At 36.5% G+C, this 16,785-nt stretch overlaps 1 protein-coding gene, 1 long non-coding RNA gene and 1 pseudogene across 2 annotated transcripts in view; 2 read left to right on the top strand and 1 right to left on the bottom strand.

Moving 5' to 3' along the window:
• Positions 1-16,785, top strand: part of LOC135624876 (protein REDUCED CHLOROPLAST COVERAGE 1-like) — a 97,494-nt gene that overhangs the window by 7,908 nt on the left and 72,801 nt on the right. The window lies entirely within an intron of this gene.
• Positions 3,035-4,747, top strand: LOC135625971 (uncharacterized). The gene is made up of 2 exons (XR_010492223.1): positions 3,035-3,195; positions 3,670-4,747. It is a non-coding gene; the product is annotated as an uncharacterized LOC135625971 (long non-coding RNA).
• Positions 5,251-16,785, bottom strand: part of LOC135624882 (protein REDUCED CHLOROPLAST COVERAGE 1-like) — an 81,724-nt pseudogene continuing 70,189 nt past the window's right edge.

The following is a 16,785-nucleotide window of genomic DNA, read 5'->3' as shown; positions in this document are numbered from 1 at the left end:
GTACGACCATCAACAGGTGATAGCTCCAATGACCCAAAATCTGAGACCTGAATACATGCCAAGGTACAAATAATACTCATTAACCATCATTGCATACTAAAACAGAAAATAATGAATTAAATATGAAAAAATTGTACTCAGGCATACCAACTTTGGGAGAGCAACTTCATCATAATATCTCATTGCCATCTCAGTTAATTCCTGTGGAGACTGATCATGAGAATAGATCAGCTTCTCATCTTCAAATTAATTGTAATCTTAATGTATGTTTCTATGTAAGTTAAGATGATACACACACAGACAATAAATTTACATGTTATTTAGTAGTAATTGTGATATAGACAGGAATTAACTAATGATACATAGCCCAGATAAGTGTACATATGTACAACAGAACTGAAACTTTAGAATAAACAAACAAAGTTACTAATTCTGTAATAGTAAGACATGAATTTGCAACTGACAATCAACACCTGAGATAGCAGTAGAAAAATCAGAACATACACCTGAAATAAGGCATAACCTGCATATATTCATGTGACTTGTGCATACCTTCAAATGAAGTCCAGTATTAGATTCTAGCAACCTTGTATATACAGGTTCAGTCAACAAATCTTTGAGCTTGCAAGAATTCTCAGTTTCTTTGCTTTCTACCTTAGGTTCCTTGATAGGCAACTTTGTATTCTGTTTTTCATGCATCTCATCAGATGATTTCCTGTCAATGGTTAAAGTCTTTTCTTCATCAGAATCTGGTTTCTTTTTTGGGTTTTTAAGAATTTTAAGAGGCTTCCCAAGGCCTTCAACTCTTATCTCACTTTTTGTCTTCGTCGTGATTTGTTTTTTGTCATTTTCACCGACCTGTTTCTTGTCTTTGTCACCATTATTCTGATCCTGTAAAGCTTAAACAAAAATCATTGCTAACCCAGTGCTCTTTGCTTGGATTTACAAGAAATATACTAGTAACACTCACTACATATGCGATGTTCGGCTTCGTACATACCATCGGATACATTAAACTTCCAACTGCTGAAGCATAAGAAACCTTTTGTATTTTCTCCTTCTCCTCATCACTTGAAGGACTATGTTCCAAGCATAACTTAAAATGACTTGCAAGAGGAGAACCAATTGGCTTTGTATTGTTTATACTGAACCTTTTCAATACCTTCTTGATATATTTCTTCTATGACAATCAAATCTTCTTATACGACAACTAAACACTCTTAAATGTCTGTATGAAACATTTTTCCATAACCATACATACTCTGTAATATCACTATCTAGGGCTGTAAATGGTAATAAGTTGATCACATCAACTACAGTCCTTAAAACCTCATCCCAAAACTTTTTGGGTAGCTTGGCCTATGAAAACATACATTTGATCTTTTTCATAATTATGTAATTCATAAAGGTGTACCAGGAATTGTCATCTCAAGTTGGATATATATATATATATATATATATATAATTCATAAACGCTTTGTCGACGCCCAAAACACACACACACTGTGGCCTGTGAATGCATGTATTATTGTTTCTGTGTACGTGTCTACTACTACTACAACAGTACAATGTACATTATAAATCCAATTAGATTTCACATATGAAATGGCACCAAATGGGTGGATGGCAAAAGATTACATTGCTCGACAGCAAAAGATTACAGTGCTCGATGAGGGAGGAATCACAAAGCATACATACACATCTCTTCGCTTGGCTTTGGGACTACTCCACGCCAGGCAATGTCTCCTCGGCTAATCTCTACGTGACGTCGAGTATATGCCTTGCCAATGGAGTACTCATTTCTCCTCCCTATCATTCGTGATTCATGTTTTTCATCTAAATAATAATACTCGTGTGATTAGTTATCATTTGTCGTAATCAGTCGTGAGGATTTGTTTATACTAATACGAAGATAAATAATGATTTATCATATGACGTCGAATCGGAGCAGTAATAGACATATTTAATCTTACATCAATCGAAGAATAATGAAATCAAATAAAAGCTAAGAGGTCACAGTTATCAGTATATGTTGTTTGAGACTTGCATCTCTCTCTCTCTCTCTCTCTCTCTCTCTCTCTCAGAGGCAGCGGGAACCACAAGCAGAAGACATCCAAACTGCAGCAGGCTGCCATGGAGCAGACCATAATAAATGCCAATCAAACTCCATCCAAGTCCACAAAAAGGTGGATTTGCACAAATAATTCAAGAGGAAGTGTGAGCATCAGCCAACCTTGGAAAGATAAAAGCTTCATCTCTCAAGTGCAATCCATTTACGATGATGATGACAGACAAGGCTGACTGTCATGCAGCCCCATGCATTATACTCTGATGAATCACTGAAGGACTAATGGCTATTTTTAGCTGAAGCTTACATATCAACATCACGGAATTATGGATGACAGCCAGACTTGCTGGACCAGTCACGCTGATATCATCATTCGAGTTGATCGTTTCCTCCTCACGTCACAAAATTTTTTCACTCTATTTTTTTTGTCTTCGTTATTACCGTGAAAATGGATCCCAATGTTAGATTGATATATGTATATCTGCAACTTCATAAACTAAATAAAGATATTATTACTTCGATGATCAAATTAAGTGTGAGTTAAAACCAAGAATTTAGTTTTTTTTATATACATAAGTACATATACATACGTTATATCAAGACATGAATTAAAAATGGTTACTATAATTATCGGGTAGTTTAGACTTTGATAGATCATTAGCTTAGCTTTAATCATAACACCTTGCAGATGTTGAAGAGATAGATTTTATAACTATTTTTAATTTTCTGCAACGATAAATATGGACATATTTCTTAGAAATAGGCAGCGTTTGACCCAAGTCGCCGAGGAATCGGACGCGGCTGAAGTGTATCACCGATCGGGACGGGTTTGCTTTGTATGATAGCCTTCACCTTTCGCTAAGGCCAGCGTCGATGACGACCAAAACACGTAGTCTACAGCGATAGCCACCACCTTCCCCACCTTCTATTAATTCCTCTGCTTCTTCTTCGATCCCCAACCCCCCTCTCTCTCTCTCTCTCTCTCTCGCTCTGTTAACTCTTTGGTTCTATCGCACACGCAACGGTGTTGGGGAGAATCACATTAATTGGTGGAGGAGAAACAGATGAAAAGAATGGTTTGGTCTCGAGAAAACGCTGTCGATGGTTGCTTAGACACTCTCAAACCGGTAATCTTTCCACTTTCTTCTGTTTCTCCTGTCGATTAATATATATAAATATTATGCATTAATTTCAAGCAAATCGACCGTGTGAGTTTCTTTGGAAACCAATCTACCTTTATCTTTCTTATTGCATACAACTTTTTCTTCTTGGATCAAACATCTTCTGCAACCATTGATCACTCGCCAAGAATGTAGGGAAATCAAAAGTACTCTTTTGTCTGTAACAGTAAGTTTATGTGACCTTCCATCGGACAAAGCATATATATAAACATATCTTTCATTGTTCACAAGTTTTGATGTAATTTAATAGTTCACAGTCTTTAAACAAAGATATATTTTGTAAGAGCACGAAATCAGATGTATTATTAAGATCGTAAAGTATATACTCCAAGTTTGGGTGTTAGATATGGTCGGAAATACAAGGCATTTAAATCAACCTATGAACGAGCTAAATGCGCTAGTTTTCTCTTCCTTTTCTAGCTTTCCCGGGACAGTGGAAGAAGAAGAAGAAGAAGAAGAAGAAGAAATGATGGTCATCCATCAGCGGAACCTGCGAGCGACGAGTTCGTATCGGCCCTGGCGGCCGGCATGGGTGCCAAGCTAATAGTACAAGTCTCACCGGAGGCATCCCAATCCACGGGAGCACTCGCCGCCGCAGCTCGACAAACCGGAGGCAGACTCGTCTGCATCATCCCGGAGGAGGTGTCGCTCGCTCCCACGAAGGATGTCGTCGAGGAGTCCGGCTTGGACGCCGCGGTGGAGTTCAAGGTGGGCGACCCGTATCACGAGCACATCGGCTGCTCTCTGGTGGGCTGCAAGTCCGACCCGTACGCAGGCCTGCTCGAGCTGCTCCGCTTCAATCCGAGGAGTTCGGTGGCGATCGCTAACTGTCTGCGGGGAGGGAGGAGGGGCCGATAGGCGAAGATGGGATGGAGGTGACGATGATAGGGAAGATTGAGGAGGTGGGAAGGACGGGGACGACGGCAGGCGGCGTGGAACGGCGGAAGAGCGCGAAGGGATCAGGGCGGAGGAGGCCGCGCAGCAAAAGCAGATGGGTGAGGAAGATCGATGAGAGGGGAGAGGAGCACTTCTTTAGGTTACCCATTTCCCTCGAACCTGTACGCGTATCGGGTGGCGGCAGAAGTGGGTGATGCGGGCGAGAAGAAGATGATGACGGTGATGAGCCATGAAGTACTACTACTGGTTGATAGATATCTCGTATGCCTAATGCTGCACCACTTACTTCATGGAAATCTCATCATATCAACAGTTCTCGTTCATCGGATCACCTCATGTTGGATCTGATCCTCGAGGGTTTCTTATGCTATGGGTTGTGATCATACAAAGAGTGGATATCTGAGCCACGAGAGATGAACATTATAAATTTCGCGTCGACTGTGTCGTCCGATGATGGCGATCTCTCTTTGCTGATGGAATTCTACAAGAACTGAAGAGGTGCTGAAACCATTAGTATCTTCCCACGTACTAACTTGAAGACATGTCAAACTTCCAGATTCATTGTTACCATGTTGATTATTTGTTGTTGTTATTATTATTATTATTTTTTCCAATTAGTTATCTTAATCTTTATAGATAAAATCTTGTCCGTACAAAGCTTAAGAAGAATTAGAAACCTAATGAGAACAAAAATGACAGTAGCAATGAAAAATAAAAATATCTGCGTATTTTGATCAATAATTTGAGTCAAACGAAATTAATACATCGGTTTGCCCATGACAAATGCTTTTAGAGATGGAATCATTGATTTACCTCTTTGATCATTTCAGATTCAATCGAGGGATTATTAAAGAAAAGAATAACAGCATCCTAAATGCATTGATTTAAACAAATTAGAATATACTGATCTCCGATGTTCAACGTTTCCAACTCGTAATCAAGTCCATGATCAGGAATATCAGGTTTTAGAAGCAGCTAATTAAGCTTAAAATTTTCACTTTGACCATCACATCAGATAAAAAAACAAGAGAATTTTCCCAACCCTATCAACGACCGAATGATGTTAATTTTGCAAGCATGAAACGCATACCCGAAAAGAATATATTAGCAGAAATTGCAAAAGTTATTTTGATGGGTAGGAAAGTCGAGGTTCACAAAATCCCATGACTTACAATGTTGTCGGCTATAAATTTCAGAATCCTCAAAAGGAAAAGGGGAAAAAAGAGAGGAGAAAAATGCTCATACATGTCTCTTCAATGGAGAAGAAAAAATGGTTAATAGTTTCAACCTAATTCTAATGATTTGGTCAAAAGTTCTACGCTATTTCCATCCTCTCTAGACTTGGAACTTCATAGCCTTCTCAACAATCTATGTTGTGAACCTGCAGACGAAATGGTCTTCATCAGCCTGTACGGAAGAAGAAATGAAAATACTAGGAATGATCATGCAAAAATATTTTTGTGAATGATCAATCACCCAATTTCATTCAAACACCACAAATTAACCCCACACTCTACTCAGAAAGCATTTAATGTTGAGTTGAAAAGATGGCAAATGATATACATACATCTAGAAAGCTATGACAAACAACATACAAAAAAAAATTATATATGTTGTGCAAGTTGAAAACTCGACCACACATAAATCTTGCTTGAGCATCACTACCGAATAACAGAGGCATACATTACAATTCAAGCAATCTACCTAGTCAGTACTGGAATGCCAAAAAGGTAGTGTGGCAGCTATATTACAAGTCTAATTTTCGGATAAATCTGCTCTAATTTGAGAATGCAAGAAAATGGTTGTAGATAATGTCATAAAAACAAAATCATAAGAGGTAGGATGCACAACCCAGCTTTCTAATCGGATTTAACATCATTATTAAATGTTGTACTGCTTCAACAAATGAACTGATAATCCCTGGTAGACTGGAAATCCAATGAGCCCAGAGACTCAAGACGTGTGATAGATGATTAGATCAACAGCAGTAAACATAGCAAGTGGAAGACTTAACTAAAAGGAATTAGGTTGGATTTGATGGTAAGCCATACCCTGGAATTTGCAACAGATGAGAGGTAATTAGAAAAAACAACTTAACTCCAGCAATCTGATTATCAAGATTGCAAATTAGAGAAAGCTACAATAGAAGCAAAAATCTGCGCCTCAAAAAGATGTTGATACTAGTTTCATGCATATCAAAACATCTTCGGAAGCCTGAAAATATCCGCTCAGTCTGTCTCTCTTGACCGGTTGCTTGGAAATTGGAATGGCTAGACCGGAACTAAAATATCGAGTCAGGCTTATAAATTACATGCATGATGGTATACTATGAGCTTTTTGATGGTGTGAGATATCAATACTGAAGATACTCGAGATTAAAAAATTTGGGGATTTCAAAGGTGAATCATGATCAGTTCACAAACAAAGTTTCTTCCTAATAACTTATGTTAAACAGGATAAATTAATTGTATGCTTGAGAAACCAACACAAAATTAAAGCAAAAGAGATGTTATTGACAATAAAGTATATGGAGGTGCATTGATGAGCAATAAATCTGCAAGTTATGTAACATTGTCAAGCTAATTAACAAAGAAATACCTGGCTTGGACCATGAGGAGATTTGTCGCTTACCTTCCTGAACGTTCAATCTTGGCTTCTTAATAAAAAATATCAGTTGCCTGAAAAATAGCAATAACTAAATTATCAACATTGCTAATTTTTCAGTCACGTCCTCCTGGATGTGGCTTGAACAATAAAAAAAATTCTTTCCTGCCCATTTTGAAGTTTGTAGTGTTCTTTGCTTGTGACTAGTCGGAAGTAACATTTTCACTGGAAGATATATCTGTTGCACTTATAACATCACTTCCTCTTACTACTCTGCTATATATAACTTTAAATGACTGTGATCCATATGGCCTATTGAGCAAACTTATAGGCAGCTTTAGTGTCTGTTTACGGCGATTTCTACCCTTGATGTATATGCTAAAGCTTCCCTCACCCTCATACTTTTTGCTACTCCTGAAGACATGCCTTCCACCACTATGCTGTGCATCTTGTCTGAAAACCGTCTCAGATTCCAAGTCGGTAATTTTTGTATTATTTCTGTGAGATTCTTCAGATTCCCGTTTCTCTAACCAGTTACCATCCAGCGGTTTACAAATGTCTATAATCTGGGATATCTCATTATTCTCTTCTGTTTTGGTCCCTTCTTCAGTATTGTTATCCGATGGAAGGTCTAGACTCACATCAGTTCTTAAATGAGATGTTATAATTGGTTCCAACACGGATTCAGAAGTTGGACTAATGATGGGTGGCAAAGATGAGAAGTCCACAGGATGAGAACCAGACCATACTGATCCTGGCGCAAAGTCAGGAACGTTTGCACCAATGTTGCACTGCCATGGATAATGGTTTCCATGAAATATGTTACCGTTCATAGCAAAAGTGGTATTTGGAATGACTTGAGGTTGGGTATATGGTGGATATATAAATGGCAAGGGACGTAGAATGTGCGAAGGCCTAGGTGAAGAAGGATAAGGATGATGCGGTGAGGTACAAATAGGAGGCACCATTGGCATTACAGCCGTGGGTGAAGCATGCAGACGGGCACTCAATGGCCATGGTGTAACTGCAGAAATTGTACCATTAGGAGGAAGACCAACAGTTACAGGAACAGGACCAAGTACTGTAGCAGGGAAAGGGCTAAACGGTGCAGCAGATGCAGACAGCTTCTTGCTAGATACCTCTCTCTCCCATCATAATTAGAAGGTGGTAGTTCCATCGTGGGATAATCACCACCTGTTTTCTCAGGGATGAGAACCTTCTTGAAATTGAATTGATGGAGACTAGAGTAAGAACTGATACCAACATTGGTACATGAGGCTTCGTCATGATTATCTTCTTTGCTTTCTGCAGTGATGGGACACTCAGATTTTTTCCTATCAGATGTATTTGTTGACAAATTCTGATCATGATTCTCATTTTGCTCAACTCCTTGAACCTCATTGCTAGATACACAATTGTCAATGATATTCTTGGTGAGCATGCTACTACAAGATGCCACTTCCAAATCAGAAGATGATGGTTCTAGTAATTGTTCTGTTTCACAATCTTCCTTTCTTTCTTCTTCATGATCAACTTCAACTTTTTTATCTGAGTCTAAAAACGCATCCTGGACAGTGTCCTTATCTTGGGTTATGTTAGATATCTCAGATAGCTCTGCAGCATTTTCTGTATGTTCCTCGGCCAAAAATGATTCCTTTATTTCAGATGCATTGCCACCAATAGACAACTCTTGTTCCAATGGCATATTCTCCTGAAACTTTCGGCTATGTATCTTGGCAATTGTTCCTGGAGGTGCCAGTGCTACATCTTTATATGATGGAGAATTACTAAAACTATGAACCAAATTGTTGCGAGGCTCAGAGACACCACCTATTAGGTTCTTCTGATTCTCTAATACCTGGCTATCATGGCGATAATAGGGTGCATGAGCATCTAATGGGGAAGTCGTTCTTTCGACAGCACTCCAAGAGTTATGACTGATCTCAGGATTGGTGGATGAAGGCACTGACTTCACCCGATAAGTTACAGCCTTATACGCCTTCTGACCAGATCTGGTGTCTGGTGACTGAACTTGCATGTTAAGATTGTCATTAAAGCTTCCAGGAATAACTATCTTTTTCTTAAGCAAATAATACCCATTATTTAAATAAGAAAACTGTGGCTTGGATTGAACAGTTTCACTAGGAACATCATTCATCTGATAGTTGTAGGTTTTCCAGGTGCTTGTACGTTGATGCTTGATTTGCTGGCTTGAACCTCCGATGGACCTTGGTCTTTGAACAGGTTGCCAACCATCTTCTGCTTCTGTATTTATCTCTCTTACATCTTCACTAAAAGAAGCAACCTTTTGCTCTGCTGTTCCTTTAGATTGTTGAGAAACAAATAACTGCTTTTTGGCAACAGCATCTTCATGTTTTGACTCAACACCTGGACTACTCATGTTCTCATCATCTTGGGTATCACTACCATCAGTCACTTGTTTCACTTCATCTGAAATAGTAGCTACTGAATCCTTGGACAAAGAATCTGCCACATTCAAGTTTTGAGATGACTGCACTTTCACCTGAATCAGTACAAAAATGATTGCTTGGTTTTTGCGATAAAAGGAAAACCAAGTGAAGCTCTTCCAATTAAAATTTTTTGAGAAACTTTAAATTCAAAAATAAAAAGGTTAGCATTCTTATGTTCATTAAATTGAGAGAAAAAATGAAAAAAGAATTCAACAAGCAGAAGAAAAGGTAACAAGAATTGTACAAGCATTAGTATTGGCTCCATTTATAGGTTAAGTGTCTGATTCATCATCAATTTCTTTCAGCAACTACATTAGCATCTTAGTACAGAGAGAAAAACTGCCCAGTAACACAAAAATATATATTTTTTAATACTATAAATAATCTGGAATACATTTTGATTTTAATTAAAGAGTGCACAAGCATCTAGTTAATATAAGTTGGTTTGTGTTGCAATTAAGTATCAAACACTAAAAGAATTCTGAAACTATGAAAATATTGTTCATAACCAATAAAAAATACCTAAAGGACACTGTTATGCAAAAACAGTATGGCCTTTGCAGCGAATTCTCATTTAACATCATGATTTTGAAGACTAGCTGGATGTAGGACATGTTTCTCAAAAAATATTTTTCTAGTACTGATACATAAAGCTTGAGTATTTTGATTATCCACATGCACAACAATTAAGAGTGAGGATCTACTTCTGTTTTCTAGGTTCAGTTGGACTCTCTTTCAAATACTTGGACAGGTTATATAGCAATAAGGCAGTATCTTCTTGAACCAGAAGCAGGGCAGACAAGGTAAAATAAATGCATGCCTATAATCAAGTGATTGGTAGCAGGCAGCAAGAGCTGTAAAAACTAAGTACAATTTGAAAAATTTTAAGTGAGTAACTTGTTAGTTGCTTGTTATAAATTAGCATAGTTTGCTCACTATATTATGTTAGACCTGATTTATTGCCAATATTTACATGAAACAATTGGCTCTATGAGTGTTAAGTTCAAAATTTATTCAGTTTACCACTAATTTAGATGCAAAAATTAAGTACAAGTTGAATTATTTCAAGTGACTAACTTGATATTTGCTATAAATTAGGTTATTCTGTTAAACTATATACTACCTAAGACCTAATTCACCACCAAAGTTAGCATGAAATTATTGGCTCTATAAATGTTGTCTTTGACATTTATTCGATCTACCACTTAAAAAATCATTCAGGTAGCAAGCGGATATATTAAACATGTAAGCCAACATGACCAAACATAAATACACAATTAGATTCTCAGAAGTATTTAAACAAGATAAAGGCTTATCAACATACCATTAAACCCAGATTCTTCCTCTTCAGGGATTCAGCATCTCTTCCTCTACCATCTTGGTTGGAATCAATGAAATCAAGGAGATCAGGCATAGGATATTCATCATTTTAGTGGAAGTAGAAAATTCAGTTGGCACATCTAGTCAATGAAAATATTAATTTTAGTGCACGAGGATGACGTTATATAGATCACGTATATCAGCAATAAGTGCAGAGTGAGCATGCTCACAGTATTTGTGACCTAAAGCATGTTAAACCTAATCACTGCAATTATTGCTGTACCTCAGGTGGCCTTTGCTGGCAATAGATGCATCAGGCTTCCGCGTACCATTTCGAGCAGCTTCTTGCTGCTCAATAGCCTTTGACTCAAAGTACTCGAGCCAGGCAGCAGCATCCTGCGAAATCAAATGGCAACTCTGTGAGTCAAGAAACTAAATCGATGCAGAATTAAGAAAAAAAAAGTTTTATTGATGTCTCTCCATATAAAGATATGCATAAATCACCTGAGTACGCAAGTCATCTGGACCAAGCTTTGCTCTAAGTATTTGTAATGTTGTTTGCTCATGTTGAACACTCAAAGGATATGCTTCCATCAAGGATAGTGCAATAGCTATCGCATGGTAACTTGCTGCGGTCTAATGTAATGTAGAAAATTAGATACATATATTATATATATACCTAATACTCTTCATATAAAAATAAAATAAGGTCTACCATCCAATGCAAAAAAATAATAATGGAACTACTTACATCAGACATTGAAAGTTAAAAGACAGTTAGTGTGAGATCATTCAATGAAATTATAAATCTGGTTTATCACAGGCAAACCTGGAAAAGATATTATCATTATACTATAAAGTTGATAGGTTTTTTATCTGCCAAAAATTAACTTTCATGTTATCATAAGAGAGCCAATCAGAGGACTAATTTGAAAAGGCAAGTTAGTATCAGAAGCTCTTTTTCTGAAAAAGAGACTGTTTTGAGACAAAAAAACCACTTCATTCCACATACACATGCAGCTAGTGTCCATTATTTTTGTGTTCCTATGTATGTCCATCTACGTCATGTCTGTGTGTGTACCATCTCCATACAAGAACACAAGAAAACAGAGATGCAATTTTTTCCCTTACATAGTTGGAAACAATTGGTGTTGGTTTTGCAATGAAATGAAAATAACAAGACGAAGATATGGGAACAAGTAAAATTTTGAAAGAGTGAGACAGAGTGTATGTGGCAGCAAAATCATGTATACAATGAAATCTCATATTTTTGCTTTAAGAAAATATATAGTTCTGAATCAAAGATGGGAAGAAAAAAAGTGTTGACAAGCATCTTAGTGCAGTACATTGTAAAACACCTTTTAGAACAAAATCTTATATTGATATACTTGTAAGGAAAAGAGAATAATGTAAAAGGTAACAGTCAAAATCAAATCTATATTCCATAGACTATGCTTTGTGGATCCCCATCTACTTGAACTATTAAAGATGATAAAATAATGAGCTCTTCCCAATCGATAATAAAATATAAACTAGTGACTTACAAAGTGTTCGAGAAGTACCCTTGGACATATCTAGAAGATAGTCAGCTCTAATAAATATTGGAGGTGTATACAAAGTGGCAGCCTAACACTCTTAACACTTGCACATTAATTCAGTATCCGGGAGGGACAATGTACGCAGCCTTAACCCCCACAAGTAGAAAGGTATGGCTCGTACATTTCAGAGGTCACAAAGGAGCCAAACTAGATGTCCCACTAGAGTATGGATATGGAATGCATCTAGAGATATTGAACTTTTTATTTGTCAAGTAACCTGTGTTTCAAAATATAATAGAGTATCCAAAAGGGAATGCCCATTTTGAACTTGGAAATGATTGTTTTCTCATGTTGAGTAGAAAGAGGAGGTTAGAGAGAAAATAGAGTGAAGGAGTTCGCTTAGGTATTAAGCTGACTAGGTCATCCCAGATGACCTTGATATGAAAGCAATCCTTTTCTTATAGATCCCAAAACCTTTTGTACTCTACCACATGATAGATTTTAAGCTCATCTGATTTTGCTTGATGTACTTGTTCAAACCCAAACTAACAAATTAAAAAGGAATGAATTGCTGTCCCATTTTCTTATGTATAACAAATCTTGGTTGCATGACCGAGAATGGTATACTCTTGTTAGGGCAGAATAATAATGTGTGTGGCAAACTTTGGCTAATGGGTTCCAGAGATTGTCTAATGAAGCATATAACTGAACCCCTTGATAACAGGCCAATGATGCTCCTAATTTATATGGATTGCTGAAAGTCGAACCTGCTAACTTATACTGCTTTGGCAAAGCCCTCTCCCACACAGCAGAAGGTCAATAGATAAGGGGTTCTAGATCACCTAATTATCCAGGTCACTAGGTGAGCAGATTAGGGGTGAACTAGCTAGAAGTCACTCTGTAATACATGCCTTATCATCTCAAAGTAATTAATAATGTTTCTGTGGGACTTCATTAACCAATTATTGTAATAATTTATGATTTCTAACACCGAACTACAATAAGCATCAGCTGCTTATCTTAAAAGAATGCTATGACTACTTCAGAAATAAAAAGACACAAGAAGAAACAGAATTTGAGAACAAAAACAAACCTGAATGTGGTCAGGACCAAGCAACTTCTGATTGCATTTCAAAGCTTTATGAAGATATCTAAGTGCCACATGTATATTTCCCAGGCCTTCCTCCATCATAGCCACATTAATATATGTAGCAGCTGTGTTTGGATGAGATGGTCCACAAGTAAGATGCAAAAGATACAACGCACGTTTCACATACCTGATTAACAAGTAACAGGAGAAAAATTAAGGGTGATGGTAAATAACATATGATGGAAGCATGGTCCTGGCTTATTATTTCCAATACAAACACCAAAACATAACAATACTAACCTGGAAAGTAAGAAGCTTAATTTTTGTTAGTTTCTGTTCTTCAACTTTTTATGCACACATTAATTTTCAGGTACGAAGTAAATATTAAAGTTAAATCTAGAAAGCTATTGTTCTCAAATTAAGCTGCATTCTTTGTGGCAAAAAAACGAAGAAAATGCCATCTTTGCATATTTTAGCTAATATGCATAATAATAGAGTAGACATAACCAAAACCATAAGACAGATATGTGTCATGGAAGCTTTAATATTAAGTTTTGCATTGGCATGTAAAAAAAAAATTCTCTGTTTAACCGGTCATATCAACCAACCCTCATGATAACACATCAAGAATATAAACCTCAGTGCTTCAAAACACAAGCTAAAAATGAGCAATGACCAAACAGAGAAAACACTCAAGACATGTCACACATGAGACTAAAATAGAACAATGGCCTTTGTCAACGGCCATAAAAATTTATTCCCCGACTAGACTGAGAAAAATGGGAGAAACTTTATGAAATTTGTCTGGTCTCTTGACAAGCCTATGACAAGAACCTATTCAATCTCCTTCCACAAGACTAAGTGTTAAAATTTTTAAGTTTCCTCTTCACCATTTGGCTAATAAATTCATGTTATAACTAATCATGTGATATTAATGGAGCTATCTTCTTTCTCCAACCAAAATTCCGATGTGTTCTTTCTCTCTCATAAGATGGTCACAGTGGACTGGAGGAACCTGAATTTTTACAATGCTGATAAGTTTGATAAACCATTTGTCACTCTTTAAGCTTTTAAAGAATAACATAAGAAAAGATATAGATGCAATTTTTTCTAAATACTTTGTTGCCATGGTACTCCTATGACAAACTCTGTATGTTTAAAGCTCTATCCTTCACTAATTAATATCATAAAGCTTTCTTTGTCATAGTTAGAAGATTTACATTATTAAATAGCTTCTGACATGTAGACATTTTTTACATGTGCTGGGAAGCATGATATACAATGAACAAATTGTACAAATATCTCAATCATTGCATTCATGCTGAATAACTTACAAACTTCTTTTCAATGCTTATAGTAGAAGAAAGGCTTCTCCTTAACTTTACAAGTATTATGCTAAGAATGTTGTTTTAAGTGAAACCATCTTTTTAGTTTGGTAATCTAGAATTCAAGACTAAAATTTCTACTTTTATGTATTAATTCATCAAGATCATTTCATGCAAATAACCTAGTTAAAAATTTTTGACCGTTACCTGCCAGAAGTCTTCTTCTTTTTTTCTATCTAGAAGAGGCACTAATTCTAAGTTTATATCTCCTCGAATCCTAATATATTATACTGCAATAATATCTTATAAGACAGTACCGATGTTCAAGTCATTATAAAAACAAAAGATGGAATATCTAATAATTCAAGATATTAGAATTCCCAATCAAAAGAACACTATCTAAGATTTGATACTACAACAAATAAGAATTGAAGTTACTTTAGAGCCAATTCAGTATGTTGAAGCCTGTAGTAAAAAACAGCTAGGTCGCCGTAGCTCTTCATTGTATCTGGATGATCCAATCCAAGCTCCCTCTCATTTATGTCCAATGCCTTCTGCTGATAAGTTGTGGCCTAAAAGTTGCAATAATTTAGTATAATCCCAGCCAAAGACAGGAGCACAGGTTCAAAATTTATAACAGAAAGTTCCTAAAAGTCATCCCTAATAATTGAAGTGATATATAAAATTTTAAATAGTAAAAAACACCATATAGCATATTATAATATTCATCTTAGCGTAAGAAACCATAGTGGTAGAATACTGTTTCATGGTTTAACTCGATTCAGATCTTTGCAAAAGCCTTTAAAAAACAGATAAATCCAATTAGAATTAGACATTGATCTACTAAAAGAGGACACAAGTCAGGAACACAAATGCTGTATTAAAATATTGAACTGTGGTTTATCGCTCTTTGATCTGTTTCAACCTCATGACCCACTAATGGTCCTGCATGCACTTATTCAAGGCATAAATTAGCTACCAACTAAATTTCCAACAGAATTACATGTCAATATTATGAAATATGAATTACAAAAAACGGTTTCAATCACTCGGAACATAATCACCCATGACACAAACTTTACATTACAATTCTCCAAATTTCAGATCGTTGGACTTGGCAAATTTAAATTGTCCATAATGGTGTATTTTTGACATTGGATTGGTAAAAACATAATTGATCTGCTCAATTTTACTCAAATAGACCATTTAACAAGGTTCCTTTTAAGATATCAGAAAAGAGAGAACCATGGCACATAACAGATCGTAAGATACTCCATAAGTCCATATCATAAGAACCATGGCCTTCAGTGACACAAATATCTGAAAGCTACCTAATTAAGGTCACCAGTATGGTAGAGAACAACAGCTAAAAGACTGTAGGCTCCAGCAGTCATCCGATTATAAGGACCACAGACTGCAATTAATTTTGCCAGAGCCTGCATCCAACTACACCTTCATACCAAAAGCAAATGAAAGAGAAAAAAGGTCTTTACAAAGAAGTTAACCTGTACAGTATCTTATGACGAATTACCTTTGTTCCATAGTTGACTGCGTCTTCAAGTTTACCCTTATCAAGTGCCATTTTCGAAGACTCTAGAAGTTGTCGTGCATCTGCAGATGAGCATGCAACTTGCTGCAAAAGATTCAAAAGCACTAAGAATGTAAGATACATTATGGTAGATACCATATTTCAAATAAGACCATCTTAGCAGCTTTACCTTGTGCACAGGTACAAGGCTGATGATATCTGATTTGTCAAAGGGGAAATTTGAATCCATATCAAAGTCTCTGGGTGCCAATTCAATTCCCACCTAAGAAAATTGAACATGTAAGATGAAAGGAAAATTAAATATCATTTACAGAAATGAAAAATGATCATTACCTTGTGACATAGCCCTCTTAAAATAGCATATTTTCTTATATCATTATAGTTTGAGATTGTAAGTTCCCAGTTATATCGCTTTCTTAGAAATACTTCAAGCCATCTCCAGACTAGAAAGTGCACACGTATAGCAGAATGTGAAACATCAGAATCAGGAAGCCCAAGGAGCATGTTAAGTGTTGCAGCCATCAATATAGATAAATCTCCAGTATCAGAAACAGAAGCAATCACAGCTCGTACAACATGCTTAAAAGCCCTTACTATCATCTCATGAATACAGAGTGACTGAACATGAGACAGCTTCTCTGAAAGCTTGACCTGACAGATATTGTACATAATATTGCATTTAATATAATTAGGAAAAATACTTTGTGAAAGTAAAGATATATTCAGCCTCTTCAAGCTAAAG

The sequence above is a fragment of the Musa acuminata genome, chromosome BXJ2-10 (genome assembly GCF_036884655.1).
Source record: "Musa acuminata AAA Group cultivar baxijiao chromosome BXJ2-10, Cavendish_Baxijiao_AAA, whole genome shotgun sequence".
In the NCBI taxonomy this organism is placed as follows: Eukaryota; Viridiplantae; Streptophyta; class Magnoliopsida; order Zingiberales; family Musaceae; genus Musa; species Musa acuminata.
Note: the sequence above shows the minus strand (reverse complement) of the source record. Positions and strands in the feature narration are given on the sequence as shown.